The sequence below is a fragment of the Perna viridis genome, chromosome 4, assembly GCF_037379345.1.
Source record: "Perna viridis isolate PV_CMFRI_1.1 ecotype Kerala chromosome 4, ASM3737934v1, whole genome shotgun sequence".
Taxonomy (NCBI): domain Eukaryota; kingdom Metazoa; phylum Mollusca; class Bivalvia; order Mytilida; family Mytilidae; genus Perna; species Perna viridis.
In genome coordinates, this window is record NC_142448.1 from 6,921,664 (window position 1) to 6,939,224 (window position 17,561).

At 33.6% G+C, this 17,561-nt stretch overlaps 1 pseudogene; it reads left to right on the forward strand.

Annotated features, from left to right (window-relative positions):
- Window positions 1–536: 536 nt before the first annotated feature.
- Window positions 537–16,035, forward strand: LOC148618677 (uncharacterized; annotated as a pseudogene).
- Window positions 16,036–17,561: the final 1,526 nt, after the last annotated feature.

A 17,561-nucleotide genomic window follows, 5' to 3' on the forward strand; every position in this document is an offset into this window, starting at 1 on the left:
TGATATCAGACAATTTGAAGATGGTAAAATTAATTCCATTTCATATAAAAGTATAGGTGTAACATATCTTTTGTACAAGTGAACCATGGTGTCAACATCGAGTCCATTTTGTCTGTGAAAGCCACTGCCAAATAAACTATAACCACTTCTCCTTGCCTTTTTACATTTTGTTCAATGTTGATATCCATATTGGTTTCCAGACATTGCAATAAAATGCAGATCCGTCTCCGGGTTTCAGTACATTCTACTTAAGAAATTCCAGTATGAAAAGTAGAACAAGAATTTTAACTCAAAATTTCTACTTTAAATTCCAATTTTCTACTTCCAAAAAGTCGAAAAATGACTTTCAAAATTTTGGCTTTGTCGAAATTTTTTAGATTTTAAATGTGAAATTTCGAGATTCTCAAAGTCGATTAAATTCAAGTTTTTTTCGACTTTATTTAAAGATGGTGGCAAGTGATTTCTGTGTTGAAGGCGGTCCCAAACAAAAGCTTATAGGATCAGTGTCTCCAAATAGTTGTTGGTGATAATGAAAAATGCTTGATGCTATTGATGTATCTAAAGGTAGTGGTCAGATGACTGATGATAAAAAACCCAATCGGCTGAAATCAATGAGTTCTGTTCAGACCCTTAGGAAAAATGCACTGAGTTCCCAAAATGGCAACCAATATAGGACTATTCTATTTAGCCGGTCAGTCGTTTATTGTCTAAACAGTAAATTGGTTAATAGAAAAGCTAGTACTAGCAGTAACAAGTTTCCTAGAGATTGCTACATTCTGAACCAAATTCTGAGATTTTGAAGTTTTTAATAAAACTAGCTCCCAATCTGTCAAGGTAATGATAGCATTACTGAACGCACAAACATGATGTTCTAATACACTCATTAGTGAATGAAGTATACTACCTCGAGAATGAGAGAAAAGAAAAAAGGAAGACAGAAAACCTTACCCCTCGTTATAAAACAACAAATGACACAATAGCTGACATTCAAACTAAGTTTGATCGTACGATCACTTACCAGAAACAAACTTACAAGTTTCAAATTTTCAAAAAACTGAGTATGGGGAATAGAAGTATACAGTGTTGAAAAAATCATAGGTTTTAATGCTACTATATTCTGATAATAGTCTTGAACTGATGATCTCCAGAAGATCTTCCGAATTTTTCAGGATCCTCATTGAATTAATACCACTACGGGAGTAACAAGTGTTGTGGTAGGACTGCAGACCCTCTTTGACAGCTATAGAAGTTAAAAGTTTTGAAAGCGGTTTGGTGGTACATTTTGCAAGAATATCAGCATATGTAACGTTGCTTTTATGGATTCTTGTGGAGTTAAGGAATCCAGTACGTATACGGCGTTGTAGCAGTATAGGTCTTATCACTGCTATTATTTCCTACGTAATAAACACTGGATGTTAAAAGTTTTGCAGACAAAAACAATGTTGTTTTGGGCTTTGTAAGCTGGTACGACAACATATTTGTATAGTAAACAATGTTATTGCTACGTCGGATTCTTTGAAAACTGATGTAGTATTGGCACTTATTGACCTACTTAAAACTTCATTCGATTCAAAGTTAAAGACCTCGCGGCCTTTAACCACTCTGACAGAGAATCAATGTCGTCCTGTTCTCGTTTTATCCATTTTCTTGCATAGTCCTCCAGGGCATCAATAAAAGTTTAAAGTTATAATTCCAATTTATGGAGCGTGGTTCACGGTACTTTGGGCCTTTAGAAAGGATATTAAGCAGATATTCGTTTACGATGATGGTTTAATTTAAAAGCAATTTCGGCATGACATGGGTTGTGTCCTTATTGTATTTGGATTTATATACCATACTATAACAAACGATGAGGGCAAAACATTTTGAAGATTTAAACTGGTCTGACGCTGGCGTGTCAGTTAGCTGCTAGCAGTCCTTCATTTATTCATTTGTGTAACGTATAATCTTTTTTTTTTATGTTTTAACCATGGACTCACGCCAAAGTACTTGAATCTCGCCGCTTTTTCTTTGCTCTTGTTCAAAGTCAGGAGTTCTGTGTATCTTGTTGTGTTTTTGTTTTTAGTTTACTTTAAGTTGCTTGAGTATACAGAGGCAACTTCTTCAATATTCCTGGATATAATAATGTTTTCGGGCCAGCTGCAGCCTGCCAATGATGTGAGGGTTTCCTCGTCGTTCATTAAGACCTGTGGGTCACATTGAGCTGACATTTTTCATCCCGCAGGGCTCGTTGTATCTGTATTTATTATTGAAAATTTATTAGGTACTTATGTCGGAAAGAGCCTGAAAAATTAAATGTATACCATATTTCCGTGTTTGACGACGAAAAGTTGTCCTATTGTGAATTAAGAAAACAATTTATTATCTTCACTAATCTAGAAAATCTTTGTCCTTAAGTACACACTATGGCGATATTCAACACATTCAGTATATGGTTTGGATGTTTTAATTTGTGTTTGTTCACTTATTAAACTGTTCCTGCGAGAAAACTGCAATCATCGATGTAAACAGTAGTAGGGACAATCTTTACGATTAATCGACATGTAACATTTATAGTCGATTCAATGCACTGGAAAGTATTCTATCCAAAAATTACAAATTTAAGTTTAATGAAAAAGATATTAACAATTTTGTACAAAGATTTCATTCACAGAATTCTAAAATTAGTCTCCTCGAAATGAAACTTCATTTTCAACAAGCTGTTAACCACACACAGAATGTACAATATCACATCTAGAATGGGTTGGGACTTTTTCTGAAAAAAAAAAACGGAGGAGAACAATATCTACAAACAAACAAACTTTAGGTTACCGATGCTGTAACCACACTTTCGATTTTGACAGTAATGTTGACGTAACCAACTGCAGCAGTGAAGAACTGCTGATTGACAACGATCTTTGGTGGAATTTTTCTTCCTACGTGGGATGTTTGCTCTTCTTTTTTCTCCCAATTCTTTTTCTTAAATGTTTTACATTTAGCGATTCAAATCATGTTTTTTCATTTGATTTTGATTCTAACACATGGCTTGTTTCAAATCCCATATCGTTCAGTAAAATGATACGAAATTGCATTTATAAAGATATGAATACAAGTATACCTATTTCAACCTTCTTGAAGATTTGTAGCGTTTTAATGACTTTTTGTATCGTAACCATTGAAATTGCATTATTTAAATGTTTTATGAGTGAATTTATTGTCAATAGTGTGAAAGCTTCCACTTTGTTTGACTGGATAAGTATGGTTGCCGGTTATAGGCTATCCCAGCGCGACTTCCTTGTATGTTTTGGAGGTCCATACATTGCACTTGCGATCTATGTGTCAACGTTTTCCTTTCTTTTATGTTTATCGAAGGACTTCAGTTCATTCATTACCAGGGACTTGGAGGAAGAAAAGCGTTTGTTTACCACATTAGTAACTATCGATGTAACTACACGTGGACGTATTGGTGCGTGTCTAAATATTCATCGTAGCACTGATGACGCTAAACTTTATACAGTTTTAAAAGCCAACATTTACATGCTTATCAACCCAGTATTTTGGAAAATTGGATTTTCTCTACAGAAGCGTCGTTTTGAAGGATACACGTTAATTTGTTCCGGAAATGAAAAATGTTTAAAACACATCTGTATAATTATAATAACTCCATTTATATCCTTATTTGTATAATCAAATGGTTTCTTGTCTGTATCTTGTATGGGTTTCCGATTGTTGGAGTTATATGTGTATTCATATGGGCGTATTACAAAACATTACTACAAACATTTCCTTCTTCAAGTAACTTACAGCCTATTATGCGCTTTACACTGATTCCATTTGTTATAGTTTGCCTCCTATACGATTTATAATTTTATATCTGATAACCATTGCCAGCTGCGTATTCCTATGTTGCGTGTATACGTATACCTTCAATGGACTTATTGCATACCCAAACATAACATATAGTTATGATGTGTTTGCAATAACTATTGTTATTTACATTACAGAAAGTGTACAAAACATTGGATTTGTGTACACAAGATTGTTCGATAACTTGAAAAGAACATGCTCACTTCAAACCACAATTGCAACAAAATTTTTAATCGACATATTTCTTCAGTGCGGTGTACGCGTTTTTCAACAAACGGTCGGCATTCCAATGGGATCAAATTGTACTACTCTATTTGCTGACCTATTCCTTCACTCTTATGAGGCTGACTTTATTGCTGATCTGATCCAAAAGAAAGAATATCGTTTAGCTACATGTAGATCCTTTAATCTCAGTTTCCGCTGAATAGATGACGTATTATCTTTGAACAATCCTAATTTTGGGGATTTGATACATGGCATCTGCCCCAAAGAACTTGAGATAAAGGATACTACAGACACTGTAAAGTCAGCCTCATATCTTGACCTACACTTAGAAAGCGATGGTAAAGGAAAACTACTGACCAAACTTTACGACAAACGTGATCACTTTTCATTGATTGAAGATTGAAGTCATCACTACAGAAGTTTTATGGTCGTCATCATGAACTCGTGGATCGTTATGGTGTATCCATCAGCACCATGAACACTGATTTATTCAACGGGTCATAATTTTCCTTTCCTCGTTTGTCTACCCCGGACGTAACTTTTTATGAGCAACTCGGCGGGTGTTTCTAGAAAAGCAGAGAACGCTTACCCTACCGGTGCACCTGGTCCATGCTGCCAGTTTTTAGTGGAGTCCGAGTTGCTCATTTACTTTTGTTACTTTGTATGCATGATTTTAGTTACTTTATGTTCTTTGTTGTGTATGTCTGTTTTCCATGTCTGGTCTATGTCCCTGGATTACATTCTTTTGATTACTGATATGACCTTGGTTCCTTTGATTACACTTTCATTCAAAATTGTCAACTTTCCTTTCATCTGTGGCAACATCCCTTCAGCACCTGCGTATGGAGTGTTCATATCACAACTCATACGTTATGCCAGAGCTTGCCGAGACTAAGCAGACTTTTTGTATCGCGCTAGAATTCTAACAAATAGACTTCTGGAGCAGGGTTATGTTGCTACAAGATCGAAGTCATCACTACAGAAGTTTTATGGCCGTCATCATGAACTCGTGGATCGTTACGGTGCATCCATCTGCGCCATAAAATCTTATTTGTTCAACGTGTCATAGTTTTTCTTTCCTCTTTCGTCTACCCCGGACTTGACTTTTTATGAGCAACTCGGCGGGTCTTCCTAGAAAAGCAGAGGACGCTTTTTCTTGACTGCAACAACAACATTTAAGGACTATATTGGTGTTAATTGATTCTATTACACCAAGATTTAAAAAGCTAAAGTTTAGCGTAAATCGAATAGTTTTAAACGATGACGTCATTCGAATTACATTTTTTAGCAATTTGTTATGTATTTCTCCTGTCAACCTTTAATTCTTTAATAATTTTGTTGATTTCGTCTCCTGATGTTGTGTTCGTTCGACAAATACAGCACTTACGTTCCTCTAACAACAGTTGATATATAATATTGTCATACAAATATAACATACCCAGTTATAGATGAAATAAAACCAAATTAAAAAGATGAAATATAACAAACCAAGTTGTAAAGAAAAAATATATCATACCGAGTTATAGAAGTGAAATTTAACATACCAAGTTATAGATGTGAAATGTAACATACCAAGTTATAGAAGGAAAATATAACATACCGAATTATAAAAAGGGAAATGTAACATATAAAGTTATAGAAAGGAAATATAGTTATGTAAGGGAAATATAACACACCAAGTTATTGAACGGTAACATTTTGATAAAATATCACTCTTTTTTGGTTTGTCTGACGTAAAGCATGAATCATGTTTTTGTGTCAATTCAACTGAAATAGAAATATGAGGTTAGAGAGAGAATTTATAGCGAAAGTCAATTTAATTGCGATGCTTAAAATTGCTTTTTTATATGAAAATACTACGTAGGTATTTGAAAATATATTTTTGTAGAACTGACATATAAAAATAACTCACAATTTATGACAAAAGAAAACCGGCAACAGACTTCCAGATGTTGTTACAGAATTTGCAGAAGTTTTTACTTCACTATAGCTGTATGCTTCTCCTTTTTTGTACGACACTGTGGTTTCTTCTTCCGACTCTGTTCAGTGCTTAATCTGCAATTTCATTTGCCAAATTTGTTCACAAGAATAAACTTGCTTCAACTTCTACATAAATGAATGAATAAACATATTTAATCATTCGTTTGAAAGAGTTATCAAGGGACCAAAGACCAGACATGGAAAACACACAATAATATCAAGGAACATAAAATTACCAAAATAATACATACAAGGTAAACAAAGTAAATGAACAACTCGGACTCCACTAAAAACTGCGAGCATAGACTAGGTGCACTGGTAGTGTAGGCGTGCTCTGCTTTTCACGAAACACCCGCACAGTCAAGTCCAGGGTAGACGAAAGAAAAAGAAAAACCATGACACCTTAAACAAATCGGTTCTGATGGTGCAGATGGATACACCGTAACGATCAACAGGTTAAACATGACGATAATAAAACTTGTGTAGTGATGATTTCAATCTTGTAGCACCATAGCTCTCTTCCAGAAGCCTAATTTGAAGAGGTCTCGCGCGATACAAAAAGTCTGCGTAGTGACGGCAAGCTCTGGCATAACGATGAGTGATATGATTTTGCTACAGATAAAGGCATAGTTGACAACACGGAATGAAACGTCTTAATGTTTGTCGTACAGTTTGGTCGATAGTATTCCTATGCCATCAACCTCTAAGTTTATGTCAATATATGAGGCTGACTTCAAGTGTCTGTACTATCCTTTATCTCAAGTTCTTTTGGGTAGATGCAATGTACAAAATTCCAGAAACTAGGATTGTTTAACACTAATACGTCATCTAACGGAAGTTGAGAAGCTGACTAAACGATGTCCCTTCCTTCGGATCAGATCAGCTATAAAGTTAGCGTCATAAGAGTGAAGAAATAGGTCAGCTTGTATTGGAGCATAATTTATTCCCAATGGAATGCCGACCGTTTGTTGAAAAACGCGTTCATCATACTGGAGAAATATGCGGTCAATATATTTTTGTAAACATCTTCAGTATATTAAGAAGATAATTTGGAATCGGTTTTTACAAAGTATGAGGAATTTCTACCAGGTACTACAAAACGTATCTGTACCTAGATGTTCCTTCTTTTTTGAGTAACAACGATGTATAGTGTTTTTGATTTTAACTGGGTATGATATTAGAATTATAAAGATTTGAAAAATCATAGGTTTAAATGCTGATGTATTCTGATTATAATCTTGAAAATTGAGGGTTTTATAGAGGATCTGTCGAATTTTTCAGAATCCACATAATAAAATATATATTCAGAAAGTTCATTGCAAGTACAAAATTATGCTTAGTCTTTATAACCAGTCACCTGGTATTAGGTAAAATATTCTCATCTAATCAAGTGGCGGTATTCAATCAGTAAGATTTCACAGCGATTTACATTCAATTGAAATAGCCTAGATACCGCGAAATGTGTTTTTTTTTAAGATCAAGGGAACCAGGATTTGACAGGTCGACAAGAGCTAAGATATCTGACAAAGTATGCTTAATAAAAGGAAAGGAATAGGTCGTAGTAGGGCAATGGTAATACGTAGCCAGGCATTTTTTGCATAATGGAATGTAGATAGTGTTATGAGACATTTCTACAACAATTCTGTTATCAATATTTAAAAAAAAATATCTTGTTGAAAAAAAATGATAGTCATTTGATTTTTTTTCTATCACAAAATTAGTAGACTTTATACCAATCCATATCTACTTATGCCTCTGTTTCTGAATTTCTAACATTTTATTTTATTTCGATTAACTTTTTCATGTAGAATGTTGACACATCAATTGTCTTCATGGCGTTATAATTATTATGACGATCATAAGATAAAATTTTTCAAGACTTTTCAAAATTCACAAAGAATGAATTCACTCCTTAAGTAACCAGTTTTATGGTAACATTGAAGATTTGTTTTGATAACCTTTTTGGTCTGAGTGACTTAATTGAAGTATCTTCTTGACTCAAAGATGACAAGGAACTACACAAACAAAACCAATTTGACAACTGATATGATATTTAGTATACATTTTAGTAGTACGTTCCTTTCTTTATTGTGATTAAATTTCATCTTCACTCTTCAATGATAATAATTCATCATCGACATTAAAAGACTTCTTCGGAGGTTCGTCATTGTTTTCTGTGTTTATTGTCACTTCGCCTAGTAAGGCTACGGTCTATCTTTTCCAATTCAATGGATTGAGTAAATTGACTTTTCATGTTTTCACTGTTTCATCTTAAATTCATTTTGTTTTTTAATGTTCACCCTCTGTTATCATTTGTCGCCATTGTTCTTTAATTTCAGTCTTATTCTGAAAGACAACACTTATTGCCGTCATGTTTCTTGTTCGGAGACGGTTTGCGACCAAAATGGAAAATGTTCAACTGAACGCCACTAAATTGAGTTTTAATTGTTGAATTAGCGTTTTCAAATATTTGTACAAAAACCTTCTTTCTAGATCTCCATACCGGAATAAAAAACTGTTCGCCAGTGTTCTTGTTTTTAAAATTAATTGCTTCTCTCCGGATGTTTACTCCTGTTTCCTCTCGGTCAATCTGTGAGCAAACTGAAAGTTTAACTTTTTTTTTTATCTTTACTTCTGTTTCCTCTTGGTCAATCTGTGAGCACACTGAAGATTCAATTGCTTTTGTCTTTATGCCTGTAACATTTCTTTTTTTCTGCTGTTATTCTGTCATCGACCCTTCTATGACAAACATCAGTTTGGTGAGGTGGATCAAGACAAAAGATTGTTAAAATCAGAATCACAAAGTTAAGGATAGTCATTAGTGATATAGGGAACATCGAAATAATAATTGCTCTTTTAAACCAACCTAAAAATAGATAATAGATATAATTTTGTCTTCAAGTTTCAGGCATGCAACATTTCCATATACATACAGAATTAATTACGGTAAGGTAGCTGATATTCATATCACATTTTCAAGGCTCTGTATGAATAATAAATTACGTAAAATATCGAGTTTTAAAAATAAATGTCTTTAGACATAACTAAGGAGCCTGACTTTATCACTTGTTTTACCATCAACTGGTCGTCTATATCGTGTAAGGGCGAAGGAGTCCGTCATTTTAGTAGCTCACGCAAACATTAGCGCAAATTGTTCTAAGTATCCCTAATTGACCAGACTTACAGCCGACGGTCATTGTATTTCTATGTTCAAGCCATTTGATCAATATACTAAAATCACCATTTGAAGGTAAATCATTGCTATTCAAAAGTCTAAAGCATTTTGCACATTGAAAGAAATGATAAACAAAATTGGTATATTTTTCAATTTTCTATTTGATATGCGGTTAATTAAGATTACAAATATCAATTAATTAACAACAAAGGAATAATAGAAAATGTAATCAGCTATCTCGCGACAACATTACATCCTTGGTCGTGTTTCAAAAGGAAGTTATAGCATATCGGAATTGTGTGACAAAGTACAAAAAACTGGATCGTTAGAGACGTCAGTGACGTTGATACTATGAAGCAATATAGGTTCCTTCAAATTTTCGCTGATTTTTATGATATGTGGTAGGTTGTGTATACAAGGAGGCTGAAATAAAGCAAACATTAAAGTCTTTCTCAGAATTCTTATGAAAATATCTTAAGAATTCCAATAAAAAATTATTTTAGGCATGTTGCAGATTATAACAAACAGAAAGATAAAACATCACTCAGATCTTTGTAAAATAATTTTTTTATCTATCGAAATTTCATTTGCATCCTATTTATGATGAAGGCTGAACTAATTGAACATTTGATTTGTTTTAAAAACTACATAAATACAGATTTTTTGCGATGACAAATCCACAGTGACCGTCGTAGTTGATGAATATTGACAGGAATCTCGTCCAGTTATTGTAAGAACGTAAGGACCACTTGTACCCTCCGGTAATGTTTGTTCCAATGTTAGTGATACTGAAATTTGTAATAAATAATAAATCACATTTTATTCATCCAATATATTGATATATCAAACTTTTGTATGAGAATATTAAAAGAAAATAAAAACAGATTAGAACGTGTTGAAAAACAAAACAATATGAGAAATCAATATTCAACCAATTGATCAAAATAACAAAAATTTATACTCCGTTTTGTATCAGCAGGAAAAACATGACAGGTCACAATGCTTGTATTGCTAGGGACATCTGATGACCTAAAAAAAATCATCACCGCAAAACATAAAATTCTTGGATATTCTATAGATACCTTTACCGCCCTGTACATCACTTAATGAGAATGATGAATTGTTTCTGCTGAGTGCCAATGTAATGTCACCCCCATGGTCAGTATCTGTGATCCAAAAGAACGTACCCGATTGGAGAATGCTCTTCGATTTCCGTTTCGTTTTCAATTGCAAGTTCGGTGTCTGCAAGAAAAAGAGAAATACAGTAAATTAGTGATTGCAAATATGTGCTTAAAGGTTAAGAATGATTGTTCCCGCCTTATGAAGTTACCTTAAATTCAAGAAACAAGGTCGCATCAGATTTTTGAAACAATATAATGATTTAACAAAATTATTTTCCTTCCCAATCAAAACTAAAAAAAAATAGTTATACCTATATTGCAAAATTGTTCATAAATGTGTAACAATAACTTAAATCAAAACAATTCAGATTCAGTTGTACAACTGTGTCGTTAATGCTCTTTTGGATAAATAAACAGTACCAAGGAAAAGTCTACTAACTGTTTGTAGTTACAAGCTTAAGTGAATAGCCCCGATTTGAAATTGTGGTAGCGTTCGAAACATCAAGCGTGTCTCCTACAGTGAATGTTTTACGTGATATCTGCAGTTTCTTGTTGTTCTGTGGGCAGTCAGATCTTGTTTGAGGAGTTCCAAATTCAGTTGTACAATCAGCGTGTCATATTAAATTAGGTCCACGTGTATGCCTGAAGTTATATAAATGATATCCTTAAAAAGTGTCGGTTATTTTTTAAACATTCGTTCTGACCAATATTTTGCGCTTTTAGGCTAAAAACCACTAATTCCACTTCCCATAGGCTTCTATGCTAATTACACAATATTCAATGGCTTCTCTGGACTTTACCTTAACTTTAACCTGCGGAGGACTATATATCAGCATGATTCTACATATGTCAGCTCACAATCCTCAGAATGGCATGTGGGGTCAGCAGACTTGCAGTGCAGTACTGGTCACCGGAAGTGAAGTGTCTATAAATAGCATGGGAAATCCCAGTTTTTTCACAAGATAGGGGTATATTTAGAAATCATTATGGAGATTAGGCTTCACATCACAAGAAGCAAAGTGCACCTATAAAATGTACAGAAATGTTTTTTCTTTCAGAAACTGTTTAAATTTTTGAAATGAGATGAGAACTTTTTTTCACAGCACTATGAGGAACAGGGGTAATTTCTGCGTAGGACTATTTTTTGCGTACGTTCCAAATGCTCATTGGTTGAATTGGTGGTCTGTAACCTTTATAGGACATACCTTCTTTTTTTTTTTTTTTTTTTTTTGTTTTTCCGCAAAATTATCTTAATGTCGTGTTCGTTAAGGATGATTACACAAAAATATTTTTTAGAAGTGTGTTTTTTCTTGGAAAAGGTTCTGCTTGGGAAGGTGTTCATGTAGTTGTTTTCAATAAGGAAATATTCATTTGCTCATAAGTAATATATCATTACATAATTAATTACCATCCTAAGAAATCTCCTTCTGTAAATGCTACTCTTTCGGTTGGCATCAAATTAAATGAAATAGTGGTAACCTGTAAGTGTAATTAGTCAGATAAACTAGATGCTCTAAATCGCTCACCTGGCTTGATTCTTTTTTGTAAAAGCGGCCATGCTATTTCTTGGATAAAATTTCCTAACTGCCCACCTGAGAAAGAGTAATCAAGGGAACCAAGGTTATAGCGGTAATCAAAAGAATGTAATCCAGGGCAAAGACCAGACATGGAAAACAGACATACACAACAAAGAATATAAAGTAACTAAAATCATACATACAAAGTAACAAAGTAAATGAGCAACTCGGACTCCACTAAAAACTGGCAGCATGGACCAGGTGCACCGGTAGGGTAAGCGTCCTCTGCTTTTCTAGAAACACCCGCCGAGTCGCTCATAAAAAGTGAAGTCCGGGGTAGACAAACGAGGGAAGGAAAACTTTGACCCGTTGAATAAATCAGTGTTCACGGTGCAGATGGATACACCATAACGATCCACGAGTTCATGATGACAACTATGAAACTTCTGTAGTGATGACTTCAATCTTGTAGCAACATAACCTATTTGTTAGAGTTCTGGCGCGATACAAAAAGTCTACGTAGTTTCGGCAAGCTCTGGCATAACGTATGAGTTGTGATATGAACACTCCATACGCAGGAGCTGAAGGGATGTTGCCACAGATGAAAGGAAAGTTGACAATTGTGAATGAAAAGTCATCACGTTTGTCGTAAAGTTTGGTCAATAGTTTTCCCTTACCATTGATTTCTAAGTGTAGGTCAAGATATGAGGCTGACTTTACAGTGTCTGTAGTATCTTTTATCTCTAGTTCTTTTGGGTAGATGCGATGTATCAAATCCCCGAAATTAGGATTGTTTAAAGATAATACGTCATCTATATAGCGGAAACTGAGATTGAAGGATCAATAATCATATCAACTTTAATTGAATTATGCCCAGTAGTTTCAGAGAGGTAAATTTTTGAAAGTATATGACATTAAAAAATAGCAAAACAAAACGTTGTAAAACGGCAATAACTCAAGCATTTCTGAACAGACTGATTCGCATGAAAATTTACCTCACAATGATTTAATCATGCTGAACACTTTTACTCGTGTTTAAATTTGGCTTGATCTGACGGTTCAGGAAATATTTTCTAAAAACTGCTTTATGACCCCATGTTCTATCTTTAGTATCAGCAACCATATTTTTCACAAAATCCCAAGAATCTCAATAATCATTTTGTGCAAAACACCCGAAAGAACAATTATACCAACTTTTATTGAATTATGTCCAGTAGATTCGGAGAAGAACATTTTTGAAAGTAACAATATTAAATATATGAAAAAATTTGAAAAAAAAATGTAGTAAAAGGGCAATAACTCCAGTATGGCTTGACAGATTAACACGAATATTTGTTCATAGATAGATCTCATCGTGTTGAACACTTTTACACTCAAAATATTACAGTATAGGAGATATAAACGAAAAACCGTTGTCTGGCTCATATGTATTTCGACGGATCAAAATCTAGTTCTAGCAGAATAATCTTGGAACATTCAGAACATTCATACCAAGTTTGGTTCTAATTAGTCTAGTAATGTCAGAGGGGAAGAGTTTTGAAAAATTGTTAACGACGATGAAGACGGACGTCACGTGATTGCAATAATTGACATGGTCATTCGGGTTAGCTAATCATGAGTCTTATTCAAGACATGTCTTCGATTTCGGTACAAGTCACGTGCTTCAGAAGTTTCAAGAAAATAATTATGATTTGTTCGTATATAAGAAATTATTTATTTCTTCCAACTTCTCTTGAAATAATCGTTTCAGATGAAAAAAAAAAAAATTCAACTTAACAAAACATATGACTCTTTGAACCAAAAGAAAATAAGAATTTTTTATTAATTTTAAACAGCAAAGATTTTGGTTGAAAGGTGACAAATAAAAGTTGATGTTTAAAAAAGTTTTCAGACTAAAATTGATAAGATTTATTTATTTTGAAAATGAAATTCTTTGTTTCCAGTTGATTTTTATGTTTACAAAGTACGTTTAAGTTCTGATACTAACTTTTTTTTATATCTTCATCATGATACAACTCTCTACGATATTTTTGTTACTTTTGTGTGGGTTTTATATTACCTGCAGACGAATCTCTGTCGCTTGAAAGAATGTTTTATGTATAATTCTACCTTCACACGTCATGTTATAAGACAGTTATACACATAATGTTAGTATCAGCAGTATGGGTATATCTCAGCATTATTGTGGCTCATCAACTTTTAAACATCGTAATCTTAATTGGTCAAATTAGATTAAATGATAAAAAAAAACTGAAAATAGACGACAAACTTGCTCTCTAGTTACATTTCATTAGACAATGTATTGAATGTCATATTAGATCTTTAAAGAAAAAATCAGGTTACATAATCATTTTTCGTAATTGGTAAAATTATGGTGTAAAATTGAGTTTCTAAACAACATTTGGAAAAGAATATTTAGACGTTCTCTATAAATTTTGTTTTCTTTGATTTAGTTATGTTTGATTACATTGTTAAATCGATGCAGATGAAACGAAATGATAAGATATTACTTCATTCTGTCGAAGTTATTCTTGAAGCACAATTTATGTTTCTTTTCTCTCCTAAGCAACTATGTTTTAACATTATTATTATCTCTGTGAATGGTTTTAAAGTGTGTAAATGTGTAACAAGAATCTATCTCTGTTGCTTTTGTTTCATGTTTTTCAAGACTTCTGTGACGGTTTTGGCTAATTTTTCATTATTATCTCCCCTTAATACATATGGCCAGATAAAGTGAATTTTACTCTTGTTTGGCAGATATATTTTTCAATACTGTTTAGCGGATTTGATAGTCCTATTTAACAATTACCTGTAGGTATTGTTCATTTTAAATGATTGTCTTTTTAGACTAAAATTTTGAAGAGCCAATTTTACTTCTTTACCAAAACAAGTTTGATATAAGATTGTCTTGGAATTTGCTTTACAAAGTATGTTTCATAGATCATAGGATTTGTATAATTCCTACTATTTCCTTACTAACTTTTGGAAACCTGATTCATATCAGGTGAAACTCCACCAAAATGTTTGTTTGAAAACTTAAATAGTTTGATTTAAACTTTGCTAAAATTCAAACCAAATTCTGACTTTAAATGAAGTAAAAAGTAAAATATAAAGCTTACTCAGCTAATTTAGGTCCGTCATTACTGTGCGTCCTCTTTAGGGTTAATTTTTAGTCCGTCCTCTTTATTTACCTTGCCAGTGTTGTCTTTTTAAAAGCCGTATTGTTTTTGAAAAGTGCTATTGCATAAATTACTTTTATTTTTGAAACATTTACACAAACTTTTTACATTGTTGAATTTGAAATATTTATACTGATGTTTACAAATGTTGATGTTCTGGTATATAAAATGTGAAAACTAATGAAGTCTTGAGTCTTATTGCCATTTAAAAAGCTCAGATATCAGTGTAACGAACTAGTATAGAATGCTGCAACACTGTCGTCGTTAATTGTTGATATAAGGTCTGTCGTCTGTTGTTTCGTTTGAAGGTTCATATAGAGTACTTTACAGGTTTTCTTTCTATTTGTTCAGACAGATATATACAGATATAAAAAAGCAATTCTAGACCATTCTAATACACAGGGGGTACGGATAAGCATATTGTCCGAACCCGCCCTGTTACACTTCAATTCCTAATAATAATTTCCAGTGACGTACAATAGTTGGCAGGAAATACATCGGCCGTCTTGTTCAGAAATGATACCTTTGTGCTTGCGTCAAAGAAATTTAATTCTACGTAAACATCAGCAATATTTACAAATTCTGATTGCAAACGCCCTTCACCAACAATGAGAAACACTCTATTGTCTATTATTTTTTGTGCGGCATCCTTCGGATTATCGTCGAATGATGGATTGTGTGGCTTTATATGTGTATGAATTTTCGAACATGAACATCATAAGGTGACATCGGAACATCCTGGAGCTAATGAAGAAGTACAATTGAATTACATCGGAAATCGAACGAACGCTGATCGCGTGGATAGCAAAATCACAAGAACGGATGCCGAATATAAAAGGAAGAACAACTTTTTCAAACAATCGAAATCAACTAAGGAACAATCATCATCAATGATCTTGAAAGAGAAACGGAACAAACTCACAACATCTTATGAACTTGAATCTTATATTGTTTCTAAAATATCAGGATCATATTGGAAATCAGATGGATGAAAATGTTTCGTATTTCTACACACTTTAAAGCAGCAAACAAAATAGACGTTCAGATCGAAAATCGAAAGCAAAGTAATGAGGCGATAAAAACATGCCTATAGGATATAGATCAACACCGGATCCCGCTACAAGATTTACACTGTACGATGCATTAATGGACAGAATTGGATTACATCGGAAAGATAACGAACACTGATCGCATGAAGAGCGAAATAACCACAACGGATGCCAAAAATAAAAGGAAGGGGAACTTGAACCAATCGAAATCAATTAAAGAACATTCTTTCAATATTAATGATCTAATGTAAATGAAACATGAGAAACGAAACAAACTCACGATAGTTTATGAACTTGAATTTTATATCGTTTCTAAAATATCAGGATTAAGTGTAGGAGCATATAGGAAATCAGATGGATGAAAAGTGTGTCGTATTTCTACACACTTAAAGCATCAAATAATATAGACGTTCAGATCGAAAATCGAGATAGTCGTCGATTACAATTACTCAGTGGGACACACGAGAAGGTGCATCAGAACAGTGAGGACGAACTAACCTGACAAAGACGAGACACGTCTAGACGAATACCAAAACGATTAAAAGACTGTGTAATTTTCAAACAAGTGTCCGTTAATGGCAGGGAAATTTAAGACAAGTGAATAGAACTTTTCATTGAGAAATTATATCAATACCTGATAAACGAAATCTTAAAGACTATAATTCTACTTTGCTTTATTGTCAAAATTTTATTTCATTTTTATTCAGTTTTCATCTTTTGAAGAATAGGGAAATGTAGTGACTTAGTATGCGGAACGTAAAGTTGTACGTTGGCTTCAATGTCTAATGTACAGGTTTGAAATTTTGATTATTATTTTTTTTATTACACCTGACAATACTTTCTTTATTATAGAAGTCATGGCTTTCACGAAATATGCGGGCAGACAATCAACCATTGTTTTGGTGTGTATAGCTGAACTACTAAATTTCTAATTCTATTAATGCAAGCAATTGTAACCTTTTTCAGTTGAGCAGGCTTGTAGATCTTCACTTATTCCCTCAAAATCGTTACTAGCGTTATCAGGTGGTGAACTATCACAAAACCGTGTTCTACATTGAATTCCGGAATCGCAGTATCCACATATGATTATTACTGCTACGCGAGTAAACAGTTTCACAGTACTTTTATTGTCCCTGCTACATAGCAAAATACTCTAAAAACACTGATAAACTGTTTAGATTTATATCGACAACATTTCTGTCCAGTGTAGGGGACATGTCCTTCGAAAGAGAGTCGGTATACCAATAAGAATTAATTGTGTCCGCCTTATTGTCCATCGTTTTAATAGATCTGGTTCAAAGAAAAAAGATGGCTATCAGGACCTTAAGCATCATTTTCTGCTACATGGATAATGTTTTATTTTTGAAAAATTGTTTTTTTAATCGCATCTATCCGAAAGAACTTCAGATAAAGGTCTCTACCGACACTGACACTGACATGTCTGCCGAATATTTCGACCTACACTCGAG